We start from the raw sequence: 18,665 nt of genomic DNA, 5'->3' as shown, positions 1-18,665 counted from the left end.
GCCCCCTGGCGTTCAAAAGGTCTCCCCGAAGCAGGGACGACCGGGGCGCCAGAGACTGGGGGCGGCGCTGCATGCTGGGAACTGTAGTCTCGACCGCGGTCTAGGAGCAAGGGGAGCGTTGCATTCTGGGACTCAGTTCCAAAGTGCGGCATGCCGGGAGTGGAAGTCTTCCCAGAAGTACCTTGTGGCATGCTGGGAATCGTAGTCTTTTATAAAGCCGATAATATGAACAGTGACAATTGGTCGGAATTTTGCAGTTAGATCTGGCAAAATGATCGGCCCTTATTTCTCCCAGTTTTCTTTATCGACTGCCTGAAAGTGAAATCAAAGGATGGTGTGGCCTTCTCCACAGAGGTACTTACTAATTTTACTGATGGAAAAAATTTTCTTTCCATAAAGGTGAATTTGGTTTCCTAAGATCTAGTTCCTAGTTCCAGCTCTGCCACTTGCTAATTGGAATGTCTTGACCCTCTCTTAGCCTCCATTTCTTCACCTATAAAATAAAGATAAAAATAAAAGCATCCAGTGATGTTGCCAAGATATGATAAAATGCTATACAAATATTAATTTCCTGCCAGTAAGGAAAAAGGTTTTTACCAACCCAAGTTCCACTTCATGAAATCTTCTCTGATTGCAGCAGCCCTCAGTGGGATCCCTGGAGGCATACTGCTAACACCTTTTACATACCCAATTACATACCACGGTCAATGTTTAGTACTCTAGTAACAGAGATTCAGTGATTTACTGACTGGAGAAAGTCCCAATCTAGCGAGAGAAATTGAGATCACACATAGTGCTTTGTAATGTTTGCTAATAATGGTTTCCTGAGTTGCTTTAAGATTATATTCACTTCCAAAAACATGTTAATATCAATCATGTCTGAAGCACTGAAGAACAAACTGGGAATACAAAGGTAGATCAGGTATCTGACAACCTTCTATCTGGTGGTAGAGAAAGATTATAAAGAATCATTCTAAATGAGTGTCCTTAAACACACCCCAGGAGGTACGCCTGGGTAGCTCTGTCGGTTAAGTGTTCTACTTCGGCTCAGGTCATGATCTCACAGTTCGGTTCATGAGTTCGAGCCCCACGTCGGGCTGCCTGGAGCCTGCTTAGGATTCTGTCTCCCTCTCTCTCTGCCCCTCCCTACTCACACTCTCTCTCTCACTCTCAAAAATAAACAAACATTATGGGGCGCCTGGGTGGCGCAGTCGGTTAAGCGTCCGACTTCAGCCAGGTCACGATCTCGCGGTCCGTGAGTTCGAGCCCCGCGTCAGGCTCTGGGCTGATGGCTCAGAGCCTGGAGCCTGTTTCCGATTCTGTGTCTCCCTCTCTCTCTGCCCCTCCCCCGTTCATGCTCTGTCTCTCTCTGTCCCAAAAATAAATAAAAAACGTTGAAAAAAAAAATAAAAAAAAAAAAATAAACAAACATTAAAAAAAAATTAAACACTCCAGGTTACTTGCGATCAGATTACCTTGTTTAGTTCCTTTAGTATCTTGTTCAGACTACTGGTTGTCTACCCTATCTATTCTTCCCTTACTTCTTAGAAGTAGAATCCCCAATTTTTAGTTAGGCATGTGGCTACATTTCCTAGTCTCCCTTGCCGCTAGGTGGAGCCAGGTGACTGATGAGTTCAGGTCAATAAAAATGTATTCAAACTTACGTGGTAGCTTCCCAGAAACTCCCCTTGAAGGAGAGGTATCCAAGGTCTTTGCCCCTTCTTAAACCCTTCCCCCATCCAGCTGCATGGAATATGGATAAAAGGAGACTTGATTATTTGGAGCAACTAAACCAATCCTTAGGCTACCTGCCCTTACCTCCTGACTTCATTTATACAAGAGACAATTATTTATTGTTTACACCACATTTATTTTTAGAGCACTTACCACAATGTGAAATCATCATGTGTAACTACTTATTTATTGTCTGAGTTCCTCACTAGCAGATAAGCTTCCCGTGGGCAGGGGCTTTGTCTATCCTGTTTATCACTGTTTTGAAATGCCATAACATTCAAAAGTAGTCAATAAATGTTTGTTAAATGAACAGAAGAATGAATGGAAGTAACTACATCAGAAAGTGTCTGTTCAGGATAACAAACTTTGTTATCTAAATCAAAGAGGGACTGAATGCAGAGAATTGATAACAAAAGTATTAGAAGGGCTGAACAACATACGGGAGAAAGAATAGGGTTGCAGTAGCAAAAGGGAGGAGGGAGTCCTTATCCAAACATTATGAAGGTGCTACTCCTGTATTAGAGCCATAAGCACGCACGCACGCATGCACGCACACACACACGCACACACACACGAAGGGAGCGCCAGTGTTGCTGTTAGAACTACCCCATGGCTGTTGAGCAGGAACTTGCACTATTTCCTTAACTTACTTTAGCTTATTTTGAAATACTAAGTTAGCCTTTTCATGTGATTTTGTGGGTGTGTCTTCTGGAATGTTTTCATATCATTAGGGATATCATTCTGCTCTGTATTTTCATTTTTCTAATAATAACTTCACGATGAGATGTGACTGCGGTCCTTTCTGTTGCTCATTTTTCTATGAAATTAGTTCTCCTGCACACTTAGGAAGGATGGGTGACTTAGGTTGGCTTCGCTAAATTCAAGGTTCTACAGATTCTTTTTCTGTTTTCACAAAGCGTTCAAACACATAGCTTCACACTTTCTGAGACCTCCTGGCTGTGTGCCCTTCCCCCACTCTCCTCTGACTTCCCTTTTCTGTGCCCCAAATATCTCTGGCCTACTCTATCTGTATCCCATTCCTTGCAGTTTCTGCTCTGATGTCCTGGAAAGAGCCTTCGGCTGGTTTTGAGAGTCCACAGGACCTGGACTGCTCCAACTTCTTCAGACCTTACTTCAGACCCCCTGCGCTCATCAGCTGCAAACTGGGTTGCACAAAACTGCCCTCGAATCCAGCTGCTGTTCTCCCACTGGCCTACTGTCCTCTCTAGGGAGTACCTCTTGGCTATTTTGAGGTTCTCTCATTTTTAGATTTCTCAGAAGCTAAGCTGCTTCCCTTTGCTTCTTTCCACAAAAGTGCTAATACCATGTGAGTCTTTGAGTTGCTAGTGGTTTCCACCAGCTTGATTTTTGGGGTTTGACATCTTGTCACTCAGGTTTGTTGTAGATGTTGTCCATAGGTTTTGGTTTTGCTATCCCAGATGTTCTGTTTTTAATGGAGGAATTTGGGGAGATTCAAAAATGCCACTGCCATCTTCTCAGAATTCTTTTCTCTTAAATCTTCATATGACGCCAACCGGTGAAATCAAACTGACAATGGAAAAACCACCATCCATTAACTTTTCTAAAAGTTCCAAGATGTAATAGCTATCTGTCTAAAACTCATTCTGGTTTCATTCAGGGTGGCAGTGTGTCCAGCTAAAGAGCATTTCCCAGCCTCCCTTGCAGCTAGGGATGACCATGTGATACAGTTCTGACCAATGAGATATAAGCATAAGACATTAAATGCAGTTTTGGAGAAAGCTTATTCAAAGGTGGGTCCAACTGGTCAACCCCTTTTGCCCTTTCCCTTCCTGTCAAAAGCTGAGCTGAGCTGGAGTGCTGAGCTGCCAGGTGTCTGAGTAGTAAACATGAATAGTTACAGTCAAGTCTTAATCATTTACTGTGATGGTATAAGCAAGACACTAAATAGGAGAAAGCACTGACTCCCCTAATGTTCATTTTTCTCCATGGAACAGTGACAGGCAAGGGTCCGGTGGATTGGTACAGATGTGGCGCGGTCTTACTGCCAAAGGATCCCTAAACAAAAGTCGCCTGCCATTTTACAGCCCTGAAGGGTAGGAGGAGGGAGAGGGCTATGGGTAGAAAGGTACTGAATACTGGGTCAGAGTGGAGAAAACATCTTCAAGACCCCAACCTCACCCCAACCCCCGAGTATGTTGGTCTAGCAGAGGCACCTGAGAGAGGCCATAGCTAGGGCCCTCATCCCTTAGCTCCATCAGGAGGCCTCCAAAGGAAGGAAGCTGCACTAGAAATGCAGATTTGCAAAAGAACAAGGCTGGGGTGATGGTAGGGTGAGCCCAGAGCCCCTGACTGCAACTCCCCTCAGAGAGCACAGTGCTAAGGCCATGCACCTAGTCTGGTGTGCAGTGGGCAGCTTTCCCAGAGCCTGTCAGGTAAAGGTCTTTAGGTACATAGCCCCTAACTGTCTATGGTCAAGCCTGAAAGATATAGGGTTCTGGCTTGAAGCTGGACTCCTTACGGCCTACACTTTGCTGGAAGACAGCAGACATCTTGGGATCAGATGATGGCAAATTCATGCTAAAGACTGTTGAACCAAAGAAAAATGAAAATAAGTCAGACTCTCTAGGGGCATCATGAAGCAGCTATATTAACCTCGGTGGGGCTATCTCTAAACTTCTATTTGTGTGAGAAAAGTAAAACTACTAATTTGTTTAAGCTATTGCTTTTCAGAATTTTTTTAAGGTTGAATACAATTTGTAAGTGCTTCACGGAGGTCCCAAGAGCAGGGGCCCCCAAATGGCAGGGCCGTCTGGTTCATGAAATGTTCACTGGTCCTTCATAGGTGAGAAAAAATGAACAAAGTAGTCAGCTTCTTTAGTACTGAAATTATGCCCCTCCAGATTATTTGATATTATAATGTTCTCTCTTTTATAAGATGATGGTGCTAATTTATGAGGGTGGTTGTGTCTAACATCCTTACTTAGAAATTAAATCCTGACCAATGTATTAAATAATCTCTAAACATTTTTTTTTAAACTTTACCAGTCATACCACACTTAAAAGTACTCAGTAGTAACTAAATTCTCCCTCAAACATGGATATTTATGTATGCCTGGGAAAAACTCACTACTCTCCTTCACTTTAACGCTTAACAACACTTCTGTGACCAGATGTGTGGGTTTTCCACACCAAGCAATTCTGCCACTAACTGCCTGGAGGTAATACAGACCCAAAGGTTAAGGGCACCCTCCCACAAGACCACCCTGCTGACTTAAGACATCAATTGCTAATAGTGGGTTCCCAGGTTACCCATGATTTCTGTCTGACCTGGCTATAAATTGTTAGTTCCCATGACCTCCTCCCTGAGTTTGACAATTTGCTCACAGAACCCAGGAAAACAGTTTATTCACTATTGCTGATTCATTACCAAGAACATTTTAAAGGATACAAATAAACAGCCAGATGGAGAGATACACAGGGCGAGTTCTAGAAGGGTCCCAGGTACAGGAGCTTCTGTCCCTCTTGGAGTTGGGGTGCACCACCCTCTGGGCATGTGGTTGTATTCACCAACCTAGAAGCTCTCCAAACCCCGTCCTTTTGGGACTTTTATGGAGGCATCATCACATAAGCATGATTGATTATTACCTCCATTTCCAGCCCCTCACCTCTCTCCAGAGAATGGGGAGTGGGGCTGAAAGTTCCAAGCTTCTAATCATGGCCTGGTCTTCCTGGTGACCAGCCCCCTCCAGAGCCTCCCAAGAGTCACCTCATTAGGAAAAAAAAAAAGGGTGCCTGGGTGGCTCAGTCAGTTAAGTGTCCGACTCTTGGTTTTGGCTCAGGTCATGATCTCATGGTTTCGTGAGTTCAAGCCCCACATCAGACTCCAAGCTGACAGTGTGGAGCCTGCTTGGGATGCTCTGTCTCCCTCTCTGCCCCTCCCCCACTTGCGCTATCTCTGTCTCTCTCAAAATAAATAAATAAACTTAAAAATAAATAAATAAATAAGTGCTCCAGGGGCACCTGGGTGGCTCAGTCGGCTGAGCGTCCGACTTCAGCTCAGGTCATGATCTCGCAGTTTGTGAGTTTGAGCCCCGCATCAGGCTCTGTGCTGACAGCTCAGAGCCTGGAGCCTGCTTCGGATTCTGTGTCTCCCTTTCTCTCTGCCCCTCCCCTGCCCATGCTCTGTCTCTGTCTCAAAAATAAATAAAACATTAAAAAAAAATTTTTTTAATGTTCCACTACCTAGGAAATTCCAAGAGATTTGGGAGCTCTGTCAGACACTCTTTATCATCCAGGAAATGGCAAGGGTCTTAGCAGCTCGGTCAGAAACAGTGGCAGAGACCAATGTATAGATTTATCATTTCACAATATGCTTCTATTCTTCAATCGGAGTCCTGCCACTCTTGCTAGGGGACAGGAAGGGGAGGTTGCAAATGGCCTGTACAGGGAATTCACAGGACCCACATGTATAAGAATCACTGCCTTGGGCAGCAGGAGTTAAATTTTATTTATTTATTTTTTTTAACGTTTATTTATTTTTGAGACAGAGAGAGACAGAGCATGAACGGGGGAGGGTCAGAGAGAGGGAGACACAGAATCCGAAACAGGCTCCAGGCTCTGAGCTGTCAGCACAGAGCCCGACGCGGGGCTCAAACTCACGGACCACGAGATCATGACCCGGGCCAAAGTTGGCCGGTTAACTGACTGAGCCACCCAGGCGCCCCGAGTTAAATTTTAAAGAAAGAGCACCAGGGTACCATTTCAGAGGGTGACCAGAAGGTACAGACACCAAGTTCTTTGAAGAGTCCTTGAAGATAAAAGAAACACTTAGCGGGGCGCCTGGGTGGCTCAGTAGGTTGGGTGTCTGACTTCGGCTCAGGTCATGATCTCATGGCTCGTGAGTTCGGGCCCCACGTTGGGCTCTATGCTGACAGCTCAGAGCCTGAAGCCTGCTTCAGATTCTGTGTCTCCCTCTCTCTCTACCCCTCCTCCGCTCATGCTCTGTCTCTCTCTGTGTCAAAAAATAACAGAGCCTGGAGCCTGCCTTGGATTCTGTGTCTCCCTCTCTCTCTCCCCCTCCTCCGCTCATGCTCTGTCTCTCTCTGTCTCAAAAGTAAATAAACATTAAAAAGAAAAAAAGAAGAAGAAACACTTTGCTGGAGAAGACGCAGGGGGTGCAGAAGAGCTGTTTTCAAACATCTGAAGTCAACAAAGGGAAGACAGCTCAGACCTGATCTGAGAGGTCCAGGGGTAGAGCCCGGACCAAGCAGTGAAAGGTGCAGAGGTACACACAGGAGTTGTTCGAGGAGGAGATGGCGGCGTTGGAGAGGCCGAGGCTGGCGACTGCCCAGCAGTAATCATGTGACGGTGAGATCCAGGGGCTCAGGGACCTTGTCTGTTTTGTTCACTGCTCTAGTCCCACTTCCTAGAATGGTGATCAGCACATAGTAGGTGCACAACCTATATGTGTTAAGTAAATCAGTGGGAGGAATACTCTGCACTTGATGGGAGGTTTGCCAAGGTCATCTTAAGCTCACTGGAGCCGGAATTGGTACGCATCTTACTTTTTCTGTGTGATCAGCTTTTTAAGACCGAGTGCGTCTTTGTGGCTGTCTCAGAAATACATTGGAAAATCCCATCCTGAAGAGGGTAACAGAACAGTAGGGAATCAGCAATCCTGACTTGGCAGAAGCTCAGCTTCCTCGGTGCTACGCATTTTGAATACAATGTATTTTAAAAGTATCCGAGAGGCGTCACTGGTTTCCCCCCTTAAGGCACCCTAGCCAGGAGTCATGCCACCTCAAAGAGGCACTCAAAGTGCCCTCCAAGTTTTTACTAAAATGTGTGTGTCAGAATAGGTTGTAAGTGAGCATGGTCTTTAATCCTTCTGTTCCCTACTTCTAGGAAGAACAATTCCAATGTCCCTCACCCCAACAGCTAGCGCATTAAATAAATCAAGATTCCCAGCAGCCTCCAGCATACTAAAGATAAAACATCAAGGAAGAACTTGAGACCAAAGTCATGAAATGCAGACAGACATTCTATGAGGTATTTATTTGCAACGATTAGGTTTGCTTGCTCAGAGTCAGGTCACCAAAGACAAATGTTCAGGCTCCCAGTGGATCCGAACCAAAGTTCATACAGTTTGGCCACTTTAGGATGGCAAGCATTTGGAGAGGAGAGGATCACCTTAGAGGAACATCCAGAACAAAGACATGAGAAGCTCAGGATGGATCCATTCCACGTATCAAGGGCAGACCTAATGTGAAGCATGTCACATGACAGCGAGAGGCAAATGGCAGGCACACATACCACGTTCCCTTGTGTTCCATTCCAAATCAGGGCATAGTCCCGATGGTAATTGACAGTTGAGAAAGAAGAGCTGAAAGACACAGGCGCTGAACAACACTTAATTGCTGTGTGTTAAATTTAGGTGACTGGGTTTCAGGGTGACACCTTACAGATAGATGCCAAAGGTGGTGCCATTGCATCAGTTTTCCTGCACTTGGTCGTTCTGCTTTCCTGCAGTAGATGCCACGTCCAAAGGAGACACACGCCAAAACACATAAAAGAGAACTGAAAAACAGAAAGAGGAACTTTTAAGATGAAGAGTCCCCCACACGGAAAGGAGCTAAACTGCAGGACGGTATTTATGTTTAGAGGTATAGCTTCAATACCAGACAGCCTTGAGCCCTGATTCACGAGCTTCAAGGCTTACCATTGGAGGGAAGATGACATTTTTAAAAGTTTTCCTCTGTTTCTTTGGAAATCCAGTGATTTTTCTCTACCAGACCCCACAGTTCCCTTCACCCATCCTTCTTTCTCTTGTCTTTGTGACAGCTGTGTTAGGTGCTAGAGGAGGAAGAAAGTAAATATGGAGACACATAAAAAGATTTGGGAACTGGGGAACTGTTTGTGGTTGTTGAAACATGTGGTTATGTAGGGGACAATGGCAGGATATGAGGCAGGACAATTAAATTCGGGATAGATCCCACTCTCCCAGGAGTTTAGATTTTGTCTTTTAGACAATAGGAGGCCCCCAAAAAGTTTTTAAATAGAGGAGTGACACAGTTTATAATTTTTTGTAAACCGCTTTGGCTACACATCGGATAGATTAGAAGGAAAAAAAGAAAAGAGATAGAGAAACCCATAAAGTTATTACCACAGTCCAAATGTGAGATGATTAGATCCTGAACACCAGGTATAGTACTGATAGGACAGATCTGAGAAACATTTCAGGGGTAGAATAGACAAATTTTGCTGATAGATAAGATGTAGATGATAAGAGAGAGGAATCTACATTGATGATGAGGTTTCTACCTTGGGTGACTGGGTTGGATTTCTTTTTTTTTTTTTTTTTTTAACGTTTATTTATTTTTGAGACAGAGAGAGACAGAGCATGAACGGGGGAGGGTCAGAGAGAGAGGGAGACACAGAATCTGAAACAGGCTCCAGGCTCTGAGCGGTCAGCACAGAGCCCGACGCAGGGCTCGAAATCACGGACCGCGAGATCACGGCCTGAGCCGAAGTCAGACGCTTAACTGACTGAGCCACCCAGGCGCCCCTGGATTTCTTAATTAATCCAACAAATACTGAGCGAGGACTCATGTGTCAGATGTGTCAGGCACTGGGTACAGTGATGAATAAGGTAGATGTGGTCCTAACTCTCAAGAAATTACAGTCTAGCGGCAGAAACTACAGAGGAAACAAATACATAAAACATTACTTATGTTAATTACAACTGTATGGTAACTGTGAGAGAGTATGATGAAGAATCTAACCTAGTCTGAAGTCAGGGGCGGTGTGGATGGTAGTGCCATCCACTGAGTCAGGAAAATACAAGGAGGATCTGATGGGGGTGGGGGTGAGTTTAGTTTCGAACATAATGAATTTGAGTCATCTGTTGGTACACCCAGTTGGGGATTTGCAATAGATGGGAATTTGGAAAGAGGCGCCAGAAATATATTTATATCTCAGGGGGGTGGTTAAGAAATGTGGCAGAGAGGGTTTCCTAATAAATGGCCTTGAACCTAAGAGAATGTGCCAGGCCTCCTTAGAAACCATCAGGGGCAGTATCACACCTACACGTCGGCATCTGACCACACTAGCAGGGTGGGGCTAAGACAGGGGAATGTACCTTAATGGCCCGGCTCCAGAAAAGGGAAATGCTGTCAACAATATATCTGTGAAAAGTGGTTTGAGAAGGGTGAATGCTGGGATTTGCTGGATTGTTAGAACCTAAAGTCCTGACTGGCCTTCTGGTAAACATCAACTCAGGTTTTTGAAATGCTAAATAAAGGTAGGGACAAACGAACCCACAGGGCAGGCACTAAAGATCTTATTTTCATAAATATACTCTTTTTCTCTCATCTCTCTAGCTGCCTGTTCCAAATTAATGTCAAGACTAGAGGAGGAAGTGCAGACAGAAAATTCCCTTGCCCTGCTGCCAACCTTTATAGGTAGCCTGTGGGACAGAGGCTGGGAATTCCTGGGGCTTGGGCCAGAGGGTGGCAAGTCAGATGATACTTTGTGCCAGACTTGGCCCATAATGCCACCAACAGCCAGAACCCCCTCACCTCTTCCCTGCCGAACACCCGATTCCTGGCCACTTTTGGCTCCCCACTTTTGGCCCCACTGTGGCACAGGCATGCCCCGTGTCCTGTTCATCGATACAGCCCTGCACCCAAGCCTGATTGGAGGTGCTCCAATCAGAAGTTCTCTCTTAAATTTAGCAGGGCCTTCTAGTCTGTCTGAGCACATGGGATAGAAAATCAAGGTGTAAAATCTGTGAGGGTAAGGACTTATCACTATTGTTCACCCCAGTCACCCAGCAAAAAGTAGCAAAGGGTAGTTCTCTTTGAATGAATGAAAGTTCCTAAGTAACCTGGCAAACAAACCGAGGATATGTGCATGTGATTGGTGTATCAACTGTCACTCGTTCAAAACGAAGCTTTCCTCAAATGCCTGCTGGATGCTGCGGGTATACTGGTAAATACGTCTCCGCTCTCAAGGAATTCTCAGTCTAGATTACAATAAATAGAAAAAAATTGCCATAACAGAGGAACATACAACGAGCTGTAGGACAGCACAGAGGAGTAAGTAATATAAACTTCCCCAAGGAGAGGGTATCTGAAGTGAGTCCTGAAGAATAAATAGTGAGCTTCCAAGCAGGTGAGCCAGGGAAGGGAATTCCAGAACTTAAACAAAACGCAACAAAACAAAACAAAACAAAAATTAAAAGGTTTTAGAGCAATATTCCCAGTAATTAATGGTAATGCTGTTGCTGTTATTATTAGACCATTGTGAGTGCCTGGATACAACAATTAAGTACTTATGTGACAGGCCAATTTTACCACTGCTGGTATTGTTGAAAAGCGAGATCCTCAGGTGAGAAAGGAGATGCAGATATAAGATAAAAGCAATTTAGTGAAAACTCTGTAGTGCTACGTAAGAACTGAAAGGCTGGGTATGAACTCACAATGTATCTTCTTTAAAAAAATAAATAACCAAGCAAACCACAAATCTGTTTCCCGACTCTGAACAGTGAAAAGGCCCGTAAACAGCCAAGACCCCTACAACGATCTGGCAGTTTACCACTTCTCCACTGAACAGGACCGAGGCTCCTTCGAGACATGAGTCAACCTGGGTCTCGGACAGGAAATGTTCAGAATAAGCCCGGAAAATTTTGTTATGACAGATAACAAGGCAGTCATCAGAAACTCTTAGGGCCGTGCCAACAGGACCCAGGCCAATTTGAAGAGGTTCCCATCAGCCAAAGATGGGACAATTTGAGTACTGATAAGCATAATACTTGTGATGGACTGAAATTAGTTGGTCACTGTTGCCGCGTGCTGCTAAACCAACTACTATTTTGAAAATAGGTGAAAAATAAATCATTTATTCTGCTCTTCTATAAAAACTATATCACTGGATAGCCAAAGAGTAGATAAAGGGAAGTTTTTATAAAAGCAATATTCTAGGGGTGCCTGGGTGGCTCCGTCGGTTAAGCGGCAAACTTCGGCTCAGGTCATGATCTCGCAGTTCGTGACTTTGAGCCCCGCGTTGGGCTCTGTGCTGACAGCTCAGAGCCTGGAGCCTGCTTCAGGTTCTGTGTTTCTGTCTCTCTCTGCCCCTCCCCTACTGATGCTCTGTCTGTCTGTCTGTCTCTCTCTCTCTCAAAAAACATTAAAAAAAATTTTTTTAAATAAATATTCTAGTTAGTAAACAAAGAAGCAAAGATGGAATTGAAATATCACCATTTTGGAAGCCCTAATGAATGAACAGATGTAGGCATTGCTTATTAATGGTCACTAATATCAAAGAGTAAAAGAGATAATTACACATTATGAGTTTATGGGTGGAAGAATTTACCACCACATATCAAGTAGTCTTGCCAAAACCAACCAACCGACCAATGCTGAATCTGAACAAACCATTAGATACAACCACCATTTACAGAAAACAGAAGACAGAGCAACACGTTAAACGACACCATACGGATACAGTCAGCAGAATCCAGACAGTGAGAAGCTACAGGATAAATGATTCTTCAACAAATACATGGTAAAGGGAGAGAGAGGGAAATGGAGTAGGAATCTATAATTTGAAAAACATTTAAGAGATACATCAATAAATTGCAAGATGAAATTCAAACACTAAAGAATATTTGATACGGGCATACCTCAGAGATATGGTGGAGATATTCCATACCATGGCAGTAAAGTGAACACCACAATAAGGTGAAAGCAAATGAGCTTTTTGGTTTTCCAGAGCACATAAAAGTTATGTTTACACTATATTATAGCCTGTTAAATGTGCAATAGCATTAGGTCTAAAAAATGTACATACTTTAACTTAAAAAATACTTTATTGCTAAACAATGCTAAGCATCATCTGACCTTTCAGCGACTCACAATCTTTTTGCTGGTGGAAGGTCTTGCCTCAATGGCAATGGCTGCCAAATGATCAGGGTGCTGGTTGCTGAAGACTGGAGTGGCTGTGGCCATTTCTCAGAAGACATCAATGAAGTCTGACACATGGATTGATTCTTTTCACAAACGATTTCCCTGTAGAGTGTGATGTTGCTGGATAGCATTTTAGTGACAGTTAGAACATCTCTCAAAATTGGAAGTCAGTCCTCTCAAACCGTGCCGCTGTTTTATCAACTAGTTTATGTGATCACCCGAATCCTTTGTGGTCATTTCAACAATCTTCACAGCATCTCCACCAGGAGTAGATTCCATCTCAAGAAACCACTTTGTTTGCTCATCCGTAAGAAGTAACTGCTCAGGCGCTCAGGTTTTATCGTGGGATTGCCGCCATTCAGTCCCACCTTCAGGCTCCATTTGTAATTCTAGTTCTCTTGCCCTTTCCACCCCATCTGCAGTTACTTCCTCCACTGAAGTCTTGAACCCCTCAAAGTCATCCATGAGGGTTAGAATCTTTCAAACTGCTGCTCATGTTCATGACCTCGTCATGAATCACAAATGTTCTTAATGGCATCTAGAATGGTGAATCCTTTCCAGAGGGTTTTTAATTTACTTTGCCCAGATCCACCGAGGAATCACTACAGCAGTGGTAGCCTTATGAAATTTATTTCTTAAATAATATGTCTTGAAAGTCAAAATTACTCCTTGATCCATGGGCTACGAATGCATGTTGTGTTAGCAGGCATGAAAACAACATCCATCTTGTACATCTCCATCAGAGCTCTTGGGTGACCAGATGTACTGTCAATGAGCAGTAACATTTTGAAAGGAATCTTTTTTTCTGAGCAGGTTGTAAACAGATGTGCTATCATCTAGGGTTTGCTGTTCCATTTATAGAGCACAGAAAGTGGAGATTTAGCATAATTCTTGAGGGTCCTGGGGTTTTATTAATGGTAAATGAACAATGGCTTCAACTTAAAGTCACCAGCTACCTTAGTCCCTAACAAGAGAGCCAGCCTGTCCTTGCAAGCTTTGAGGCCAGGCATTGACTTCTTTCCTTTATAGCCATAAAAGTCCTAGATGGCATCTTCTTCCAACATAAGAAGATCTGCATTGGAAATCTGTTGTTTAGTGTAGCCACCTTCATTTATCAGCTTAGCCAGATCTCCTGGATAACTTGCTGCAGCTTCTACATCAGCATTTGGTGCTTCACCTTGTAATTTCATGTTATGGAGATAGCTTCTTTCCTTAAAGCTGTAAACCAATTTCTGGTAGTTCCCAACTTTTCTTCTGCAGCTTCCTCTCAGCCTTCACAGAAATGAAGAAAGTTAGGGCCATGCTCTTGATCAGGTTTTGGCTTACGGGAATGTTGTGGCTGGTCTTCTATCCAGACCACTCAAACTTTCTCCATATCAGCAATAAGTCTGTTTTACTTTTTTATCTTTCATGTGCTCACTGGAGTAGCACTTTTTACTCCCTTCAAGAACGTTTCCTTTGCACTCACAACTTGGCTAACCAGCACAACAGGCCTAATTTTCGGCCTATCTCAGATTTTGACATGCCTTCCTCACTATAAGCTTAGTCATTTCTCGCTTTTGTTTTGTTTTGTGTTAACGTTTATTTATTTATTTTGAGAGAGAGAGGAGAGAGAGGAGAGAGAGAGGGAGACAGAGAATCAGAAGCAGGCCCAGCACTGTCAGCACAGAGCCTGATGTGGGGCTCAAGCTCACGAACAGTGAGAACGAGACCCGAGACAAAGTCATATGTTTAACCAACTGAGCCACCCCGGCACCCGTCATTTCTAGCTTTTGAGTTAAAGTGACAGATGTGTGTCTGTTCTTACTTGAGCACTCAGAGGTCATTGTAGGGTTATTAATTGGACTAAGTTCAATATTATTGTGTCTTTAACAGAGAAGCCCAAGGAGAGGGAGAGAGATGGGGGAATGGCCAGTCACTGGAGCAGTCAGAACACACATAACCTTTACTGATTAAGTTTACCATTTTACATGGGCGTAGATCATAGCACCGCAAAACAATTACAATAGTAAGTAACATCAAAGATCAGTGATCACAGATCACCATAACAGACATAACGATAATGAAGAAGTTTAAAATATTTCAAGAATTACCAAAACGTGACACAGAAACACAAAGTGAGCAAATGCTTTTGGAAAAATGGTGCCGATAGACCTGGCTACCCCAGACCTTCAATTTGTACAAAACACAGTATCTGTGAAGAACGATAAGCAAAGCTGAGTAAAAAGGAGGTATGCCTGCATTAAGGAGTTATCATTTTTTTTAGATATGACTATGGTGTTATGGTCGTGTTTTTAAAAGTATCTTTTATAGATTCAGAATTTAAATATTTGTGCATCAAATAATAGGATACCTGAGATTGGCTTCAAATGAATAGGAGGGACTAGATGGGTGTGTGGATGAAATAAGGCTGACCACAAGCTGACAAACTGTGGAAAGTGAGCCATGGGTATGTGGAGATTCGTTATACTGTTCACTCTACTTTTGCCTGTGTTTAAAGACTTCCCACAAAATAAGTTTAAAAAGGAATAAGAAGTTATTGTGTTGACCCACTCTCCAACCCAAGTTCCCCCAAATGACTCCAAAGAAAGAGAACCAGGAAGAAGAGCAATGAAGAAATAGTGCAGAAACCGAAAATGGATTCTCTGCGCAGGGACTTTTCAGACATTGTGTAGAAAATAAGGGGCTGGTAGAAAACAGTGTTAGCCGTGGTATAAAGTCCTGCTGTTTGGATGCTGTGTTAAAGAGGATGATAGCACTGGGTTAAAGCTGATTTCAGAATGGAACTGATGTGTATAAACATAGCAAAAGGGTTTGTAGCTTTAGTTGACCAAAGGAACACTCCTGACCCAAGTGAGTGAAAGGATAATTGCACATAAACCCTAGGTATCAAATCAGGAGGGTTTTAATGACAAAGGAATCTTCTCCAGTCCTCTGCTCATCTCTTATTAAAGCCCCATCACACTGCAGTATAATTATCTGCTGGCCACCTTCCTCTCCACACAGACCCACTTATCACTGCTCCTGGGAAGGCACCCCCCGTCTGAATGCGGTCCTTCAGAAACTCCCTCCTACAAGCCAAAGTAAGACTCCCAAGGTAGTTTCTAGGCTTCCCCAGGGTCTTGGCTCAGAGAAGAAATGGCACTGGCCCTCAGGTGATAAGTTAATTTTTAAAAAGGAAGGAAAGAGCAAAGGAAAGAAGGAAGGAAAGGAGGGAAGAAGAGAGCCAAATATTCTCTATAATATCTCAATGACTTATACAGGGGTAATTTCTCTGATCACAAGTAATCAGAAGCTCCTCTGTGATCCTGAGTTTCCAGACAGAGCTCTTCCCATAATCCATACTATGCTAAGCCCTCCAATGCACAGATTTATATAAGGAAGGTTATCTGCGAGATTAGAAGCCATTCTTTTTCAGTGAAAGCTGGGAGGCTTAAGATTACAGTAGAAGGCAGCCAGCTCATAAATCTACAGTGCCTGGGGCTCTAGACAGACCCCTCATTGGCAAAGCGATTGATGCTTCTGCCAGGGAAGCTCCAAAGAAACTGTTCATCACTATCTCATTTGTAGACGTGAGGCCAAATGGAGACACTGACACCCAAGTTTATAGATCTGAGCAAAGCCCAAAGGTGTCAAATTTGTATAAATCAGGATGGGAGGTCTGCAAAGGTCCTGGGGTCCAGGCTTTTCTCAGATGCCAGTTTCTGACTCTCTGAAGGTTTACAGCACCTGGGACATTAGTCGGAGCTTTCATAATAAAATATAAGGAAGGAACTCAAGTCCTAATGCAAGATGAGGCTGAAAGAGCCCCTCACCCAGGCTGGTATCAGGTATTCTCGACCAAGGCAGAGAGATCCAAGCAACTGTTGCCCTTGTGGTCTCTACCTCTATCCTCCAGCTGAGCTCAGATTTTCTTATTCCCAGTGAGGTGAGCCCACATCGCATCATTGTGTCCCAATGAACAACCTATGACCTCACCTTCCCAAATGCCATGGGAAGCTGACCACTCTTCAGAAAAACAGGTAATTGATTGCTTCTGCTCAACCTTCAGGGCCAGACTCAAACAAGATCCCTTCTGCGAAGCCTTCCCTCAGGCCAAATGAGTCAGTGCTTCTGTGCTCCCACCACGCTCATCAATTCACAATTTGGGTAGGGCACGTCTCACATAATCTGCTTATTATCTGTTTAGCTATTTTACCCATGGACCGAGGCTCCCCATGGCAGATTGCATCTGATTCTCTAGGTCCCCAATGCCTGGCCCATGGGGGACCACAGAGTCACCTCAAGTAAACACTGAGCGAGAGAGTAAATGATGTCTGGAGCTCCGTGAGCCAAGACACCTCTGGTAAAAGCCCACATCCCACTCTTGCCTTAATCTTACAAAGGGTCGCCTCCAACCACCCAACTTTGACTGAGCACTCGCTCTGTCTGTGCCAGGCAGGCATTGGGCCAAGCACTGGGGAGTCCAAGTCCAATTAGACTCAGTCTCTTCCCCATGAAACTCAATCTCAGGAAGAGACCCGCCTTGTCCTAGGGCCTTCTCTGCAACAGTCAATGAAATCCATCTGCAAGAGGAGCTGAACAAATGTGTAGACAATCAAACCATGAGGCAAACAAGCTACCACATGCTCATTCTAAGGCGGTGGGCTGCAAAAACAACCCACTGAGGTAATGGAGGAAAAATGTTAGAACTTCTATTAATATCTATTTTTCATCAAAAAAAGAAGAAACTACGCTTTAATAGTTACTGTATGGATTGACAACAAAATACGTAAACACTACACACATATTACTAGAGTATGTGCTTGTGGCAGACAGCACAATGGACTCCATACAATGTACACGTATATTAAATCATCATGATGTACACTTTAAATACCTGTATCATCTTATTTGTTAATGATTCCCTCATAAAGGTGAAAAATAAAATAAAATTAAAATGCCCTCCAATGATCCCTGCCTCCAGGTATTCATGCCTTTGTATAATCCCCTCCCATTGAGTATGAGCAAGACTTGTAACCTGCTTCTAATCAAAAGAATACAGCAAAGGTGATATATATCATTTCTACGGTTATTTTATGTTACAGATCTTCTGTCTTCCTGACTGTCGATTATCTCCATTTACAGCTTTGATGACGCTGGTGAGCCTATGGAGAGGCCTATGTGGCAAGAAACTGGGGACAGCCTCCAGCTGACAATTAGCAAGGAAGCCTTCAGTCAACAGGCTATAAGGAAGTGAATCCAGCCAACAACCATGTGAGCTTGGAGGAAGATCCTTCCCCAGTCCAGCTCTCAGATGAGACCCCAGCCCAGGCCAACACTTTGAGCGCAGCCCTGTAAGAGAACCTGAAGGAGAGAACCAAGCTAAGCTATGCCTAGATTCCTGATGCACAGAAACCGCGAACTAATAAATGAGTGTCATTTAAGGTGCTAGGTTTGAGGTAATATTGTTAGGCAGCCATAGATAATTAATACAGCCCTCACATTCTTAAATTCTTAACTGATAGGTTGTGCAACCAAAGAAGTATGGATTCTATGAACTGAAGCATCTCTAGACCAGCAAAGGAGGGCTCCAAAAAAGAGGCCAAAAGCCAGCAGTGGGAGCCTGAAAGTTTTATTAATAAAAACAACATCAGCCTTCAAGGTAGGAAATCAGAAAAACCTCCAAAATTGGCTTCAGAATACATGAGTTTGGGTCCAAGCTCTGCCTCTAAGAGGTAGGTGAACTTAGTCAACTCAGACTTCTTAAGTCCATCTTCCTCATCTATACAATGGGGTCAACAAGGCTGGTGAGAGTGGACAGAGAGAGAGTGATCTGGAAAGTATTTTGCAGAATGAAGTGTGATATTACACATGTTGGTTTGCTACAAAAGTCTGGGATGGCCTTGGGCAAGGCACTGTCCTCTCTTGGCCTCAGCTTCCTTATTATTAAAAGGGGGAGGGAAGCCCATCCTATCTGCAAGGGCTCTGACCTTTGATTCTGAC

At 43.8% G+C, this 18,665-nt stretch overlaps 1 protein-coding gene and 1 long non-coding RNA gene across 3 annotated transcripts in view; one reads left to right on the top strand and one right to left on the bottom strand.

Moving 5' to 3' along the window:
* The first annotated feature begins 8 nt into the window (after window positions 1–8).
* Window positions 9–18,106, top strand: LOC144617249 (uncharacterized). Its single transcript, XR_013557602.1, has 2 exons — window positions 9–354; window positions 17,808–18,106. It is a non-coding gene; the product is annotated as an uncharacterized LOC144617249 (long non-coding RNA).
* Window positions 7,744–18,665, bottom strand: part of YIPF1 (Yip1 domain family member 1) — a 36,864-nt gene continuing 25,942 nt past the window's right edge. For both annotated transcript variants that reach the window (XM_060626859.3, XM_060626858.3), the window contains one exon: window positions 7,744–8,292. The gene's annotated coding sequence lies outside the window, so the exon portion shown is untranslated. The remainder of the gene's footprint in view (window positions 8,293–18,665) is intronic.

Source organism: Panthera onca, chromosome C1 (genome assembly GCF_046562875.1).
Source record: "Panthera onca isolate mPanOnc1 chromosome C1, mPanOnc1 haplotype 2, whole genome shotgun sequence".
Classification (NCBI taxonomy): domain Eukaryota; kingdom Metazoa; phylum Chordata; class Mammalia; order Carnivora; family Felidae; genus Panthera; species Panthera onca.
This window is presented reverse-complemented; position numbering and strand designations above follow the sequence as displayed.